Source organism: Sceloporus occidentalis, unplaced genomic scaffold (genome assembly GCF_023333645.1).
Source record: "Sceloporus occidentalis isolate IW3139 unplaced genomic scaffold, rSceOcc1.0.p SCAF_111, whole genome shotgun sequence".
Lineage (NCBI taxonomy): Eukaryota > Metazoa > Chordata > Lepidosauria > Squamata > Phrynosomatidae > Sceloporus > Sceloporus occidentalis.
Window position 1 is genome coordinate 678,091 of NW_028317091.1, and position 15,436 is coordinate 693,526.

At 36.4% G+C, this 15,436-nt stretch overlaps 6 non-coding genes across 6 annotated transcripts; 2 read left to right on the forward strand and 4 right to left on the reverse strand.

Moving 5' to 3' along the window:
• The first annotated feature begins 9,536 nt into the window (after positions 1–9,536).
• On the forward strand, positions 9,537–9,609 carry TRNAA-CGC (transfer RNA alanine (anticodon CGC)). The gene has a single exon. It is a non-coding gene; the product is annotated as a tRNA-Ala (tRNA).
• Positions 9,610–10,423: 814 nt separating this feature from the next.
• Positions 10,424–10,496, forward strand: TRNAA-CGC (transfer RNA alanine (anticodon CGC)). Its single transcript has one exon. It is a non-coding gene; the product is annotated as a tRNA-Ala (tRNA).
• Positions 10,497–11,926: 1,430 nt separating this feature from the next.
• TRNAY-GUA (transfer RNA tyrosine (anticodon GUA)) lies at positions 11,927–12,012 on the reverse strand. Its single transcript is given in 2 exon segments — positions 11,927–11,962; positions 11,976–12,012. It is a non-coding gene; the product is annotated as a tRNA-Tyr (tRNA).
• Positions 12,013–12,164: 152 nt separating this feature from the next.
• Positions 12,165–12,236, reverse strand: TRNAG-UCC (transfer RNA glycine (anticodon UCC)). The gene has a single exon. It is a non-coding gene; the product is annotated as a tRNA-Gly (tRNA).
• A 1,792-nt stretch (positions 12,237–14,028) lies between these two features.
• Positions 14,029–14,100, reverse strand: TRNAE-UUC (transfer RNA glutamic acid (anticodon UUC)). Its single transcript has one exon. It is a non-coding gene; the product is annotated as a tRNA-Glu (tRNA).
• Positions 14,101–14,646: 546 nt separating this feature from the next.
• On the reverse strand, positions 14,647–14,718 carry TRNAG-UCC (transfer RNA glycine (anticodon UCC)). Its single transcript has one exon. It is a non-coding gene; the product is annotated as a tRNA-Gly (tRNA).
• Between the last annotated feature and the right edge of the window lie 718 nt (positions 14,719–15,436).

The window sequence follows — 15,436 nt, forward strand, 5'->3', positions numbered from 1 at the left end:
ATGTGAGAGGTAGCAGGATTGAGACCCGCATTCTCCACAATTCAGTATTTTAATTTCTATTAAACTGTGTATTTAGAAACTTTGGGAGAGAACCTATTTTGCACTACGTTCTCTCCACAAGTTAAACAATTGGTGGACTAGTGGACATGAAATATTTTTGAGTCTTTTCTCATTGATTGCATTTGCAACTATAAAGAGCTTTTCGTTTGTAAAATGTAGGTGGCTAAGGAAACACGCTAACCCAAAGAGTATTGAAAAAGAAAACAAAAGGCTCACTAAGCATTGAGTAGGTTTTTGTTGCTTCAACTGACAGGGTGCTAGGAACAAAATAAAAAGAGCCTTTATTGGAAATGAAGATGGTCTTACAAGTTTCTTTTCTTTAGGACTTTAAAAAGAAAAAAAAATTTGACTTCTAACGCTTAATGGTGTGTGGGGGATTAGCTCAAGTGGTAGAGCGCTCGCTTAGCATGTGAGAGGTAGCGGGATTGATACCTGCATTCTCCAGATTATTTTTAGAGGCTGTATTGGAAGGAGGTCAGATTTAGTGTACTGCACATATTTTTGCAATCTTATCTGTGGATGAGACACCCAATGTGTAGGGGGATTAGCTAAAGTGGTAGAGTGCTCGCCTTGCATGTGAGAGGTAGCGGGATCGATACCCGCATTCCCCAGATACTTTTTAGAGGCTGTAATTGGGAGGAGTTCTCTTATTTTTGCAAGGTCAGATTTATTGTACTGCGCATATTTTTGCAATCTTATCTGTTACAAATTGTGTTTGTTGGATGAGACGCTCATCGTGTAGGGGGATTAGCTCAAGTGGTAGAGCGCTCGCTTAGCATGTGAGAGGTTAATTTCTATTAAACTGTGTATTTAGAAACTTTAGGAGAGAATCTATTTTGCACTACATTCTCTCCACAAGTTAAACAATTTGTGGACTAGTGGACAAGAAATGTTTTTGAGTCTTTTCTCATTGATTGCATTTGCAACTATAAAGAGCTTTTCTTTTCTAAAATGTAGGTGGCTAAGAAAACACACTAACCCAAAGAGTATTGAAAAAGAAAACAAGACAGCAATGACAACAACGGGGAAATGACGTAAAACGCTGACTGGGTGGAGCGTCTGGTAAAGGCGATGCTGCAGATGGAATTCTGAGCTTCGAGTTTGACCTTTTGCAGCCCCAACGGTTCAATGATCGACTGTTTAGCGCCTGACATATCTGTGTGATTTGTGTGACTGCAGCGCCAGGTCAACGTTCCGGAGAATTCTAATCGGAGCAGACGGAGGAGATCTATCGGCTCTGAGAGGAAAGAGACGGATTATCTATACGAATGTAACGCTGACCTAACGCCCCGGAGAATCTGAATCAGAGCAGACGGAGGAGATCTATCGGCTCTGAGGGGATAGAGACGGAAGGCGGAGATAATCAGCTTTTGGTGCAGACTAAAGATAAAGAAAGTGGGAGTTCGCATCTGAAGGATTGGAGTGAGCTATAAAAGTATATATGATCCCATCTACGGAAGAGATAAGTAACTTTAAAGCATGTGGAAAATCGGAATGAATTTGAAAGACTAATATCATTGATTAAGACGCTTATGATCATGTTTTATATCTTCAAATCGATTAATATTTATTATTTATAGATTATTTAGCACTTTAGCACTTTATATATCTACTTCGAATCAAGAAATCATTAAGGAGAGACTTTTAAATCATGGATCATTGGACAAAAGGACACACGACATTTGATTATTATTTATAAAATCATATGTATTTGATTCTCTCTCTTAAGATTGGATGGAAATATTGAAGTTTTGAAACGTATATAATATATTGAGAGAGAGATGATTGAACTATAATGAATCATATGTTTAATAGGTAACAGATTAATTGTTATTAATTGATTTGCCATGAATTCTTTTTTTTCTCTCTCTTTTCTAAATCTATCATGAATTACTAATATATTAATGAATTCTATCTATTTAATCTAAATTATTTTTGGATTTATGTATTTATTGGAATTATCTATTTATGGAATAATCTAGTAATTCAATTGATCATTTATGCATATATGTACTAATTAATTAATTTGCTTGAGTAATAATACAATTAAGGGAGTGCCTCTAATAGAAGTAAGAACAATTTGTTGAAGTAGGAATGCCAATTAAGAAAGGAATAGAGCACAAATTATCTGCTATAAAAGAAAAAGAGATGGTGAAAGATAAGAGGAAAAAAGTTGATCTAACCTCAAAAAATGTGAGGAAAATTGATAATATATTTTCTCCACAATCTCAGAAAACAATAGAAACAACTATAACGCAAGATACAACTTTAGATTCAATGGAAATGGATAATACGAATTTAAGTATGGAGAGTTGTGGGCAGTTGGATCAAGCAGAAACCTCTCAAATACATTTACAAAAAGCCTTAAATGCTCAAATGGATTTAATAAAAAATGAATTGGCTACTTTTTTTAACTGAAATAAGATCAGATATAAATCATTTTAAAGAGAGAGTAATTGCCTCTGAAGAAAAAATAGCAGTACTTGAAATTAAAACTGAAGAGTTACTTCAAGATAATCAAAAAAAACAACAACAAATAGAAGTATTAGAACGTAAAATAAATGATAATGAGAATTGGGCCCGTAGAAAAAACATTAGAATTAGAGGAATTGAAGAAATTATTACTCAAGATAAAACTATAACTTTTCTGGTGACCTTGATTAATAGTATGGACATACATAATAAAGTTACAATCTCTGATATAGATTGGGTATATAGAATAACAAAACCAAATAATGTAGTAGGACATTTTCCAAGAGACATAATTGTTAGATTTAATACTTTAGGAACAAAAAATGAGGTGATGAAGGCATCACGTATATTTAAATCGGATATTCAAGCTTATTCCAAACTGCTATTTTTTCAAGATATACCGTTTTCCATCCGACAAGGAAGAAGATCCTTTAGCATTATAATTGAAAAATTAAAAAAGAAATATATAAAATTTTGGTGGGGATACCCACTAAAGTTTCATATCTTGTATAATGGAATATCTAAAGTATTTGGAAATTCCAAAGATGCGCAAGGCTGGATGGAAAAGGAGTTGGATAAATAAAGCAGTATAAGACTAATCTAATATGATTTAAGACTTGAAGAAATATATATAATTCCTTTTTTTTTTTTTTTTTTTTTTCCTCTTTTGAGGTGGTATAACACTTTTATAATTGTAATAACTAGAAGATAAATTCTGCAATAAGCAGGACTATTATTATAATTACACATATCATATTAATACTACATAATTTCACTATTTATATAGACATGATAATATTTAGTTATATTTCACTTATTAAAATGTAGTAATTTTTTTTTCTTTTTTATATTAGATCACGATTATATAGTAAACACTTGTTTTATTTAAATACACTCTGCATTATTGCAGAAGATGTAAATTTTTACATCTTTTCACATATAGACTAATAACATTATTCGGAAGAAATTTCACAATCATACACAAATAAGTGTTTTTTGAGATTTTTTTTAAACACATTTTAAATACACTCTGCAATATTGCAGAAGGTGTTAATATAATTATATACACATTAATATTATTAATTAGAAGGAATTTCACAACTATACACACATAAGACACAATTATTCAATTATATTATTTTATAGATAATAATAATTCTTTATTTTTTATTTATTTTTTTTCCCTTTTCTGTTGGCATCGCCTTAACTATCTAATTTTGATGAGGCAAAAGGGTATATTTACCTTACACAATAGAGATAAATATAGATATGTTATGTATTGCATAATTTATGTTATATGTTGTATATGGTACTGTAATATGTTAAATCCAAAGTGGGTCTATGATAACTTTTCTTCTCTCCTCATAAAGAATATCAAAAAGTATTATAATCAATTGATGAAAAAATGGTTTCAAGGTTTTTTTCATTAAATGTGCAGGGTATGAATCTTCCCCAAAAAAGAATTACTCTAATTAATCATCTTGTAGAGAATAAAATTGAGGTTGCAATAATCCAGGAAACTCATTGGACAAATGCATTTGTGCAGAAACTCTCCTTTAGGAAATATCCGGTAATAGAATATGCCTCATTAGGAAATCAGAAAAAGAGAGGAGTAGCAATTCTTATTGCAAGAGAGATAAAATATGAGAAGATCTATGTCCAGCGAGATAAGGAAGGTCGGTTCTTCATTTTAATTTGTAGATTGAATGATAGAATATATTCGATAATAAATATATATGCTCCAAATAGCAAACAGATTCCTTTTCTCAATAGCCTTATGAAAAGAATTCAGATATATATTCAAGGTACATTAATAGTGGCAGGCGATTTCAACTGTGTAGTAGATCTAGATATGGATAAATTGACTACTGATTATAAAAAAAAAGACCGGATGGGATTAGAAAAGGTTAAATCTTTCAATGATTTCTTAGGGAGAAACAGATTATATGATCTATGGCGATCATTACATCCAGAAGATCAAGATTATACCTACTATTCAAGGTGCCATAAATCATTCTCCAGAATAGATCTGGTTCTAGTTAATGCACCATTAATAAGAGAATGTAAGCGAATATGGATAAAAGAAATCCCTTGGTCGGACCACGACTCAATTATGATAATACTAAAAGGAACCAATTGAAGTATAAGACCTCCATGGAGATTAAATAAAAATCCATTAATGAATACATTATATAGGAAGGAACTGGAAAAAATTACTAAACAATTTTTTGTGGAAAATAATCCTATTGAGACGTCTTTTGCAAATACCTGGTGTACTTATAAATGTGTTATTCGGGGACACTTGATTAGTAGAACAGCACATCGGAATAAAACAAAATCTAAAACACTTTCTGATTTATATATCCATCTTGAAGATCTATATAGGAGAAATAAGATACGGTTAGATTCGGAATTAAAATCTGAAATGGAATTAACAAAAAAAACAATTAATGAGCTACTGATGGAAAAGGCTAATAAGATATTAACTAAATATAAGCAAAAATGGTATTATTTGGGGAACCGTCCGGATCAGCTTCTCTCTCGCCAATTATCAATACGAACAGCTAACTCTAGAATACATAAAATTATTTATAAAGATAAAAATTGCATTTCACCAGCACATATTGGAGAAGCTTTTCGTATATTCTACACAGAATTATATAATATTCATGACAATAGCCACAAGCGAGATATAATTAAGAAGTATTTAAGATCTTCTAAAATAACACAAATATCGACAGCCAAGCTAAAATCTTAGATCGCCCTATAGAAGAAAATGAAGTGATAAAAATAATAAAGCAATTAAAAAAGGGTAAATCGCCGGGCCCTGATGGATATATTGCTGAATTTTTTCAATGTTTGGAAACCAGTCTGACTCCTTATTTGTGCAATATGTTTAATGAAATAAAAAGTCAGAAAAAATTCCCACGAGAAATGCTACAAGCACAAATATGCCCTATTTTGAAACCCGATAAATCTGCCCTGGATATTAAAAACTATAGACCTATATCTCTGATAAATTTAGATACTAAAATATATTCTGCGATAATAGCAAATAGGATTAGACCTAATTTAGAGGTACTAATACATAAAGATCAAACAGGTTTTATAAAATCAAGATCTTCTAGTGACAATGTCAGAAAGATAATAGATATCTGTAATTATGCAAATATTACCCAGGCCCCCTTGCTGGCCCTGTCATTAGATGCTGAAAAAGCATTTGACAGGGTCAGCTGGGAGTTCCTGGAAGAGACTTTAAAGGAGATGGGCTTTGGACCGGGTTTAATTGATGCTATTATGGCATTATATACTACTCCCACAGCCAAAATAGTGGGGCAGGGATTTGAATCTCAATGGCTTAATATATCTAACGGCACAAGACAGGGATGTCCCTTAGCCCCTATATTATATATTATTTTTTTAGAACCTTTTGCCTCTAGAATAAGATATAATTCTAACATTGCTGGAATCAAAATTGGTCAATTAGAAATGAAAATTTCTCTTTACGCAGATGATATTCTCATTATGTTAGATAAACCTAATGTTTCAATTCCACTTTTACTACAAGAGATTGAATTATATGGTACTATATCTAATTATAAGTTAAATATGGGGAAATCACAGGCAATATGTATTGCAATGTCAGAAGAAGAGAAAAATCTAATAAAATCTAGGTTCAAATTCTTGTGGCCAGATACAGGTATAGATTACCTAGGAATAAAAATCTCGGCAGAAGGCACTAAAATACTGGAAAGAAACTTTCAAATTCTTTTAAAGCAGACACAAGAGAAACTAAATAAGTGGAAGTCTCTTCCAATATCCTGGATGGGGAGAATTAATATAAAATCATTTATATTACCAGCGTGGCTATATAGATTCAGAATGATCCCGGATATGCTGACTAAAGATTGGATTAACATATTACAATCAAAATTAATGAAATTTATATGGCGGGATAAACATCCTAGAATTCAAAAAAACACTTTATTTTTACCTAGGAGTCGGGAAGGACTGGGCCTTCCTAAACTACTTAACTATTGGTATGCATCTATGCTATCCCATATATATAAAATGCAACTGTTGCAATCTAAGGAGTCGGACTGGTATCTAATTGAAAAAACTATTTTGGGCTTGAAAGATCTAGAAATAGCCCTTTGGCTACAGAAAAGAGATTTAAAGGAATATACGAAACATTTCAAAGGCACACTACTTAATTCAATATTATTATTTTGGCAGAGTTTTAAGAAGAAAATTAGTTTAAATGATCTTATAATTAAAAAGGCCCCGCTACAGATTCTAAATAAAAATATTCAGGATATAAACCTCAACGAGTGGGAAAAATGTAGGATAAAAAGAATAGAGGAACTTATGATAGGAAATAAAGATTTTTCTACCTTGTGTATCGAGTTCAGTCTTACTAATAAAGAAATATTTAATTACATGAGAATTAAGAACTATTTATCTCACTCTCTTGTTGAGGAAAATAAAGATGAACATGTGATAAAGTTCATGAAAATATTTGATAACCAGACTAAACAGAAATCTTTAAAACTTTGTTCAGACTTAATTGTGGATATAGATGATCTTAAAGCTCCACCTGCCTGGAAAAAATGGGAGAGAGATTTAAATATAGATAATGCCTCCCTTACAGCAGATCACTGGATAAAAGCTTGGAATCAAGTTATGAAAAATGTCCATTGCTTGAACCTACAGGAGATTTATTTTAAAATTGTCAATCGATGGTATATGGTCCCAGAAAGGCTCCATAAGATAAACCCAGCAAATCAAAATCTATGCTGGAGGTGTCAAGGAGCCGAGGGACATGGATTCATACCTGGTGGTCGTGCACTAAAATAACGGACGGTTGGGACAAGATATTTAATATCATATCTGGTATAGTGGAGAAACAGATAGATAAGTCACCGCTTAGAGCATTATTACTTCAAGATTGGGAGATGATTCCGGTAAAACAAAAAAACTTGATAGATCATGTGATCCTAGCTATTTATGTCCTTTTTTTTTGTCATAATGTTATTTATAATTGTAATATGCATGCATGGAAAATTGTAGCTACAATGAATGAAGAAACTATATAGACCTCTACTTATAATGGAGCTCTATGAGGACCAGCAATAAGCAATTTCATATGCTGCTAATGTATTGTAATTTATTGTCTTTTTATATGTTTTGTACCTTTTGTATCTAAAATAAAAAATAATTGGTTATATGGATGACGTAACGGTTGTATGTCGGAGTATGTCTAGCTTGAGGAGAGTGAAACTTGTGACTGATGTTTTTTGTATGGCGAGCGGTTTGAATGTCAACTGGAATAAATGCAAGTGCAAACTTTTTGGCAAGTGGGAGGAACTGACCTCGAGTGGATGGTCAATTGAACCGGAACACGGAAACATTGAAGTTCTGGGCATTCAATTTGATTCCGAACTGAAGGGTGTCAGCAATTGGGAAAAAAGTTGTAAACAAATTGCAACAAAAAATTGTTTTGTGGTCCTCGAGAAACTTATCCTTTGGAGGAGGAGTTCTTGTTATCAAGGCTGTTCTGCTCCCCATTTTATTATACGTGTGTTGTGTCTTTCCACCTAATGACAGATATATGAAGAGAGTAGTGAGAATTATCTTTATCTTTTTTTGGAAATCCAAGCTGGAGAAATTGAGACGTGACAGAGTCATGAAAGATGGAGTGAATGGTGGGATGCACATGCCAAATGTAGAGAGATTTCTACTAGTCAAGTACGTAGAGGGGTGTGTTAAGAGCAGCTTAAAAGAAAATATGGCTGGGTGCATGACAAGATATATGACTGGAAACATAATGCGCAGATATGGACTGTGTGTATTAGACAACAGTAAACCGGTCTGCTTCACTGTCGCCTGGTTCTATGACAGAATAGAAAAGTGTGTCCGAAATTACAATTTAAAAGGTATTACAGTCGCTCAATGGTGCGATAAACGACAGGTGACTAACCTGCTCAAGCAACGTGAAAAAGTGGAAGTTATTGATGGCTTATCTGAGAACGAGAGCAAGAATGTATGGAAGAGAGTGCAAGACAAAACAATTGTCCGTAGACAAAAAGATGTGGTGTGGATGAGCATTCTGCAGTGTTTGCCAACCAGAGCTTTCCAATACGCTAGGGGGCTCGGTAGAACAGCAATATGCCCAAGGACTGGCTGTGGTGGCGAAGAGAGTGTGATACATGTTTTCTGGAGCTGCCAATATGTGAAAAGTGTTTGGAATAAAATGGCAAAACTCTTTAAAGGGCTGACTGGGTTGAATTCCATCAGCTTTCCTATAATGATGTATGGGTTATGCAAGCTAGAGAAAGAAAAACAGAGGGTTTTGTGGTTACTCCTATGCTGCTTTAAAGAGGTAATATGGGATGTCCGAAATCTGCTAATTTTTCACAAACAGGAGATAAATGTAGAAGACTGTGTTAGGATGATTAAAGGGAAAGCATACTTCTACTTTATGATAGATATAAGACGGTTAGGTGAATTAGATGCAGAAGGAATCTGGAAGACAAAAAAGTGGAAGAAATGGTGCTCTTGATTTCCCTATTAACTGTTTAATCTTCTCATGTATATATTATGTAACAATGTTTCACTGTTAAAACAGACCTTGTGATGTTAACAATGTTGCAGCTTTACTGTGAATGTATTTTGTGCTGTTCATTTCAATAAATGTTCATTTTAATAAAAAAATAAAAAATATGTAGGTGGCTAAGAAAACGCACTAACCCAAAGAGTGTTGAAAAAGAAAACAAAAGGCTCACTTAGCGTTGAGTAGGTTTTTGTTGCTTTAATCCTCCCTCTCATTATTTCAAGTCTTTTTCAAAGACCAGCTTCCATTAGTGACTCTTTTTCTCAACTGACAGGGTGCTAGGAACAAAATAAAAAGAGCCTTTATTGGAAATGAAGATGGTCTTACAAGTTTCTTTTCTTTAGGACTTTAAAAAGAAGAAGAAGTTAACTTCTAATGCTTAACAGTGTGTGGGGGATTAGCTCAAGTGGTAGAGCGCTCGCTTCGCATGTGAGAGGCAGCGGGATCGATACCCGCATTCTCCAGATTCTTTTTAGAGGCTGTAATTGGAAGGAGGTCAGATTTATTGTACTGCACATATTTTTGCAATCTTATCTGTTACAAATTGTGTTTGTTGGATGAAGCACTCATCATGTTTGTTTTATCAAGCACTCATCGTGTAGGGGGATTAGCTCAAGTGGTAGAGCGCTCGCTTCGCAGGTGAGAGGCAGCGGGATCGACACCCGCATTCTCCACAAGTCGGTATTTTAATTTCTATTAAACTGTGTATTTAGAAACTTTAGGAGAGAACCTATCTAGAGGACAAGAAATGTTTTTGAGTCTTTTCTCATAGATTGCATTCGCAACCATAAAGAGCTTTTCTTTTCTAATATGTAGGTGGCTAAGAAAACACACTAACCCAAAGAGTATTGAAAAAGAAAACAAAAGGCTCACTTAGCGTTGAGTAGGTTTTTGTTGCTTTAATTCTCCCTCTCATCATTTCAAGTCTTTTTCAAAGACCAGCTTCCATTAGTGACTCTTTTTCTCAACTGACAGGGTGCTAGGAACAAAATAAAAAGAGCCTTTATTGGAAATGAAGATGGTCTTACAAGTTTCTTTTCTTTAGGACTTTAAAAAGAAAAAAAAAGTTGACTTCTTGTGTTTAACAGTGTGTGGGGGATTAGCTCAAGTGGTAGAGCGCTCGCTTTGCATGTGAGAGGTAGCGGGGTCGATACCCGCATACTAGTGGTTCTTTTTAGAGGCTGTAATTGGGAGAAGGTCAGATTTATTGTACTGTACATATTTTTGCAGTCTTATCTGTTACAAATTGTGTTTGTTGGATGAAGCACTCATCATGTAGGGGGATTAGCTCAAGTGGTAGAGCGCTCGCTTCGCATGTGAGAGGTAGCGGGATCGATACCCGCATTCTCCAGATTATTTTTAGAGGCTGTAATTGGAAGGAGGTCAGATTTATTGTACTGCACATATTTTTGCAATCTTATCTGTTACAAATTGTGTTTTTTGGACGAGACACTCGTCGTGTAGGGGCATTAGCTCAAGTGGTAGAGCGCGATTAAACTGTGTATTTAGAAACTTTAGGAGAGAACCTATCTAGAGGACAAGAAATGTTTTTGTCTTTTCTCATTGATTGCATTAGCAACCATAAAGAGCTTTTCTTTTCTAATATGTAGGTGGCTAAGAAAACGCACTAACCCAAAGAGTATTGAAAAAGAAAACAAAAGGCTCACTTAGCGTTGAGTAGGTTTTTGTTGCTTTAATTCTCCCTCTCATCATTTCAAGTCTTTTTCAAAGACCAGCTTCCATTCCAGCTTCCTTTATGCCCATCTCATGGTGATGGGGCTGCCCTGAGAACAAGAGCAGTATGATCAGGTTTTAAAATACATTTGTCCGGTGTAATTCACTTTTCCCGCAGTGACAGTTTCTTTTACATAAATAGAATTTTCTGAAGGGACAAATTATACATATTACATATAAAACATATACACTTTATGAAAGGATGTGGACACCCCTAATTATTGAGTTTAGGTATTTCAGCCACATCCATTGCTAACAGGTGTATAAAATCAAGCACATAGTCGACCATCTCCCTAGACAGACATTGGCATTATCTCTCCCTTTTCCTCTTCATCTATCTTTGTTCTCTTTATCTCCCAACCCTTTCTCTTTACCTCTCCCTGTTTGTCCACTTTTTCTTTACCGCTACCTTTTGTCACTTCCTCTCCCCTTTTCTTTAATCTATCCTCCTTTTCTTTAATCTCTCCATTTTCATTATCTTTCCTCCTGTTGCTTTTTATATAATCTCTCTAATCTATTCCTCCCGTTTCTGATGTTCCTTGACCAGCCCAAAGAGGTAAGGAATCTGCCCCAGTATTTTGAGGTGGCTATTCAGGTAAGGTGAGCGCTTTAGATGTTGGGGAATATGATTAATGCTATTTGATTTGACCAACTAGCAACAAAGGGTTCCAATAAAAACTAGCTTCCCATACCGGGAGTCGAACCCGGGCGAAAACCAGGAATCCTAACCGCTAGACCATATGGGATACGTGTCTCCACCCTGCACACACCACATGGGATGGTGTATGTGACAGAGCATCCACAGATCCTATAGGAGGTGAACCTTTTTATTTTAAAATACAGCTGTAATGCCTGTCACTCCGCGACTGCAGTTCATGAGTTCCTGTTCCAATGATCTTTGTGAGATGCGTCAGAGTTATAGTTTCTTTGGATCTTCCCAGATAAAGTGGTCCTTTTGCTGACCACGGAATTCGCACCTAAAGTCCACTCTTCACTCTGTAGGATCAACCTACCATTTTTTTTCCCGTCTCACAAAAATATAAAGCTTCCTTCGAGCCGGAATCGAACCAGCGACCTAAGGATGTCCGATTATTTTCTACAGTCCTCTGCTCTACCAGCTGAGCTATCGAAGGTCATACTCTAGTGGGCTGTCCATGCTGACTGTACCTGGAGCAGCCCCTCACTCACCAACAATGCGTGTTACAAGCTACATCAAGTTGAAGGGTTAACATTGCAAACGGCTTGAAACTTACTGAACAGACCCGGATGTGTAAAAATCAATTTTGGCGTTGGCTGGGAATCGAACCCGGGTTAACTGCTTGGAAGGCAGCTATGCTCACCACTATACCACCAACGCTGGATGGAGAGATACGTTTTTAATCTAGAGATGGGAAGGTCCGGAAAAAAAAAACATGAGAAAAAAAAAAACATTTTCCTCCCGTTTTTTTCCAAAGCCATTTTTTGTTTGTGGGAAATGATGTCATATCCCGGAGCTCAGACTCAGCAGCACTCAGAGGATGCTCACTTTCTATGGAGGTTGCGTAACGTTTTCTTTAATTTCATAAAAATGAACCCTGCTGATGATGTCCTGGGAAAGGCTGGGTTTTGTGACCCTTGAGTTTTAGGATAATGTGAGTTAGATCCAGTCTGATATACAACGAAGGTAAAAGAAGTGTGGAACCAGTTTTCACAGAGCCCGATAGATCTGCTACATGGGTGGTTTTAGGAGTTCTGCATATGTAGATGTTATTGTGTCATTTTGCAAACTTTAGCAGAATTTAGTTTTATGTGGAATATGGAATGTTTCGTCAGAACATTTAGAAATCTGGCCGACCTTCAGGAAATGTTAAAAATTGTCATCTTCTGCCTTGGTCCGATCCTCTTCTCTGGCCTGGCTTATTTCTGCACTTAAGCTTCTTTAGCGTAGCGGTTGTAACATTTGCCTTTTCTACAAAGGTCCCCGGTTCAAAACTGGGTAGAAACAGTTCTTATCATTATTCCCATTTAAAATACAGAACCGATGATTCATCACCAAAGAGGGCAATCTGCTCCTCAGTTTTGTACCAGAAGGTGGTGCTGTTGCCCTAGGTCTTGGCCTAGTCAAGAAAATGGTGGTCAATCTACTGATGTCTTTCTTTCAGGTAAATGACTGGTGCTTCACATACTTTTTGCTTTGTTGCTTTAGTGTATTCCTTTGTTTTTCTTGTTTGTAATTTGGATTTTGAGATGATTTTTCCATGATATGTTTGAACCTGATGCAGAACTCACTATAACTATAAAATGAAATACCTGGTCAGTATATTGTGGTGCTATAAAATCTATACATACAATGTAATGTTGTTATAAATACACCTGTTTTGTGATTCGTACGGATAGTTACCTGTAAGTTGTCGGTGGCCAGACTGGGGATAACTAAGCAGCACTGGCAGTTTCAGGAATTCCACCCTTCCTCCAGCAATCATCAGATATAGAAGATATAATACTTGATCCCTTTATGCCCATCTCATGGTGATGGGGCTGCCCTGAGAACAAGAGCAGTATGATCAGGTTTTACCATAAATTTGTCCGGTGTAATTCACTTTTCCCGCAGTGACAGTTTCCTTTACATAATTTTCTGAAGGGACAAATTATACATATTACATATAAAACATATACACTTTATGAAAGGATGTGGACACCCCTAATTATTGAGTTTAGGTATTTCAGCCACATCCATTGCTAACAGGTGTATAAAATCAAGCACATAGTCAACCATCTCCCTAGACAGACATTGGCATTATCTCTCCCTTTTCCTCTTCATCTATCTTTGTTCTCTTTATCTCCCAACACTTTCTCTTTACCTCTCCCTGTTTGTCCACTTTTTCTTTACCGCTACCTTTTGTCACTTCCTCTCCCCTTTTCGTTAATCTATCCTCCTTTTCTTTAATCTCTCCATTTTCATTATCTTTCCTCCTGTTGCTTTTTATATAATCTCTCTAATCTATTCCTCCCGTTTCTGATGTTCCTTGACCAGCCCAAAGAAGTAAGGAATCTGCCCCAGTATTTTGAGGTGGCTATTCAGGTAAGGTGAGCGCTTTAGATGTTGGGGAATATGATTAATGCTATTTGATTTGACCAACTAGCAACAAAGGGTTCCAATAAAAACTAGCTTCCCATACCGGGAGTCGAACCCGGGCCGCCTGGGTGAAAACCAGGAATCCTAACCGCTAGACCATATGGGATACGAGTCTATACCCTGCACACACCACATGGGATGGTGTATGTGACAGAGCATCCACAGCTCCTATAGGAGGTGAACCTTTTTATTTTAAAATACAGCTGTAATGCCTGTCAGTCCGCGGCTGCAGTTCATGAGTTCCTGTTCCAATGATCTTTGTGAGATGCGTCAGAGTTATAGTTTCTTTAGATCTTCCCAGATAAAGTGGTCCTTTTGCTGACCACGGAATTCGCACCTAAAGTCCACTCTTCACTCTGTAGGATCAACCTACCATTTTTTTTCCCGTCTCACAAAAATATAAAGCTTCCTTTGAGCCGGAATCGAACCAGCGACCTAAGGACGTCCGATTATTTTTTACAGTCCTCCGCTCTACCAGCAGAGCTATCGAAGGTCATGCTTCAGTGCGCCGTCCATGCTGACTGTACCTGGAGCAGCCCCTCCCTCACCAACATGGTATGCATTGCGTTACAAGCTACATCAAGTTGAAGGGTTAACATTGCAAACGGCTTGAAACTTACTGAATAGACCCGGATGTGTAAAAATCAATTTTTGCGTTGGTCGGGAATCGAACCCAGGTCAACTGCTTGGAAGGCAGCTATGCTCACCACTATACCACCAACGCTGGATGGAGAGATAAGCTTTTAATCTAGAGATGGGAAGGTCCGGAAAAAAAAAACATGAGAAAAAAAAAACATTTTCCTCCCGTTTTTTTCCAAAGCCATTTTTTGTTTGTGGGAAATGATGTCATATCCCGGAGCTCAGACTCAGCAGCACTCAGAGGATGCTCACTTTCTATGGAGGTTGCGTAACGTTTTCTTTAATTTCATAAAAATGAACCCTGCTGATGATGTCCTGGGAAAGGCTGGGTTTTGTGACCCTTGAGTTTTAGGATAATGTGAGTTAGATCCAGTCTGATATACAACGAAGGTAAAAGAAGTGTGGAACCAGTTTTCACAGAGCCCGATAGATCTGCTACATGGGTGGTTTTAGGAGTTCTGCATATGTAGATGTTTTTGTGTCATTTTGCAGCCTTTAGCAGAATTTAGTTTTATGTGGAATATGGAATGTTTCATCAGAACATTTAGAAATCTGGCCGACCTTCAGGAAATGTTAAAAATTGCCATCTTCTAAAACATAACTTTTAGGCTTGGGTGAGTGATGACGTAGTCACGCAACTACGTACGTTTGAGGCGTGCTGATGGGCCGGCAGATGGTGAAGGGACAGCATGGCTAGCGTGGGAGTGCTGTAATCCTGGACGCCGACCGCTGACCGCCGACCACCGACCCCCGACCGCCGAGTGTTGGGCGCCGAGCACCGAGCACCGAGCGCCGAGCACTGA